General features: G+C 34.8%; 1 protein-coding gene across 4 annotated transcripts in view; it reads left to right on the forward strand.

Moving 5' to 3' along the window:
- LOC106461447 (homeobox protein Hox-B4-like) overlaps positions 1–2,728 on the forward strand; it is a 72,405-nt gene that overhangs the window by 32,920 nt on the left and 36,757 nt on the right. The window lies entirely within an intron of this gene.

Below are 2,728 nucleotides of genomic sequence, written 5' to 3' on the forward strand. Positions count from 1 at the left end.
GACTTTGGATCTCTTCTTCTGGTCTTTTTTTTTATTTGACTGAAAAAGAAATTCAAATAGGGCTCAAATCAAAGGGGGGGGGTTAGAACGACTACACATTCAAACACTTGGGTTGGATGATACTTTGACAGAAAACCCAGATTATAATTAACCAGAAGACCGCCGTCTGAAGATTAATCCATCAATGTCACCCAAAACATCCGTTGTATAATTATGTCAGCATGAAAAGCGAGGCCCTCTAACGTGACGAGCAACTAACTACACCTCTATAGAGTAGGAACAAAAACATCATGGGAACAGGTAACATTAAATCACCTACAAAAATTGCTTCTACAGTTTTGGGCGCAATCTTTTCCCATTCGGATGTTTTCTTGAGATATTAAAAAAAAAAAAACATCCTTAGCACATCGAAAGCGTTCCACCCACAAGCTTATAAATAATTCTTAAAAATGAAGGGTTTTTTTTTTCTATCAACTAACGCATATTTCAAGATTTAAGAATTATTTTGGAGCTAAATAACCCATATCTGTACCTGAATGCTTACCACGAACTTATCATTTTAATGGTACGTTTTTATAGAAGATTAAATGACATTCCAATCAATTTAAAATATGGGACATAGGCGAAGAATCTTAATTCTTTGGGTTTTAGTTAGAAGCTATTTATTCGTCGAGAAAAAGGATCGATATTCTTCCCTTGGCCGTAGGAAGATGGATTACAGAGAAATTATTAGCAGCCACTCTCGCAAGAAGAGACCTAGACCTCTTCAGCTGGGATTTACTGGAAGAAATAGCCTGGAGCTGGAGTTTTCGAACCTCTCTGATAAAAAAAAATAAAAAACTTTCGCGCTCAACACAGCAGTTGGCCAGGTGCCAGGTACGTCAACCCACTTCTGAGACCCCCTAGTGATGTTAGTAGCATTGCAACCATTTCATCAAAGGAGAGAAAAAGATTACAATACCACGATTGGTCATTGCTTTATCATTTTACGATTAAAACCACTAGGGATCCAGGCTAAAACAGTAAAAAAAAAAGAGGGAGAAAAGGAAGACATGGGTTTTGAAAGAGGGGACGATTTTCACGCATACCTTCTTCCGCCGGAGATACAAAATAGAAAGATAATTAGAAGGAAGACTCAGCAGGCTGTAAGATATTCCCCCTACGATATTAGAAATATATATATAATGGTTAAATCATCAATGCGAACTTAAGTATATTTTTTTCTCTTATATACAGCAGTTTATAATAGAATATGTTTTAACTGGAGTTCAGCAGGAATCATTCTGTTGAAAAGCTTTCCACATTAATTTCATGATTTGTAACAATCGATAAATATCAAGTTTCAAAAGTTTCTTCCGTTAGTTTGAGATCAAATAATGCTTTTAGAACATCGAAGTGTAATGGAAAAATAGAACTTGTACTTCCCAGCATCATGTGTGTGTGTGTTTGTGTGGATACATATTTATTTATTACTTTCAAAGTTTTGAACTATTAAAAGTTATCAAGTTTTCCAAAATTCATTTACTGCTGTTATAACGCTAGTAAAAGATCGGTTTACTTTCGTTAAACGACACGACAAAATGGGTTTAAAAATGGCGGAGAATATTCGATAAAACTTGTAAATTCTTTACAAGTAAATGTAATTTGTCTTCTACAAGTTTCCTATATGGCTTAAAACATTAATAAAGAAAACATAAATAAAAAAAAATTCAAATGGTATCTTCGTCGAGGTCAACTTGCATGTTTTTAAGGTAACAATAAAAAATTTGAAATCTTTATTTTGTGTTCTCTAGAAATTAACGCACTTCAAAACAAAAGCAAAACATAGTGTTGTGTTATTTATTCTCACCCTAAAGACCTGATTTGTAAATGACTTAAGTGAAATTGATAATAATTACAATTCATTTGCTTAATCTATCTCACACCATAACAGTCGTTATTCATGACCACTACTGTGTCTGTAGTGTATACCAGCCGGCCTGATGAGCTCTGGTATTGAGCGAAATGCTTCGTCGGCATCGGATGTGGTAGTTGCAGTGTGGTTGCAATTGACATCTTATAACATATTCACTTTTGTTTTCACTCATGGGTTCTTAAAAATGTGTTTACTGTGTAGTATGCCCAGAATACTTAATTTTTGTGATTCTTATTTACTAAGTCGCAGAATTCACAAAACGCAAAGAATTGTAAAACACGTAAGTACGAAAGCAAAATGTCACTCATAACGGTGAATATTCAGTTATCTATTAACTTTATTACCAAGCTAAAATCGCGTATTAATTTTGAATATTTGTACACAAATTGTAACAAGCTAGGGTTAGTGATTCAACACTATATATCTGATCGCTAGCGTGAAAAATGTATACGTACTGTATTGAAAATGAACGGTCTCTAGGCTTCAGGAACCTTGTTTCCCTTTTCTTTTTTACGTCCAACCTTACGGCTTTCGCCTGTATGAAAGACGTCTTAGTAGAGATGCATACACTCGATGAAGGTTCAGCTCTAAATATTAATCTACAAAGTTAAAATGATTTAAGTAATCTACTTTTCAGACGTTAGGTGTCGTTTATTGTCAATGAAATTGTATTAATATTCTATCTAGTATGCGCTACAAGTATTAAAATTGAAACATATTCGCGTGTGTATGTTTATGTATGGCCCGGCATGGCCAGGTGGATAAGGCGCTCGACTCACAATCTGAGGGTCGCGGGTTCAAATCCGCATCCCA

Source organism: Limulus polyphemus, unplaced genomic scaffold (assembly GCF_000517525.1).
Source record: "Limulus polyphemus unplaced genomic scaffold, Limulus_polyphemus-2.1.2 Scaffold962, whole genome shotgun sequence".
NCBI lineage: Eukaryota > Metazoa > Arthropoda > Merostomata > Xiphosura > Limulidae > Limulus > Limulus polyphemus.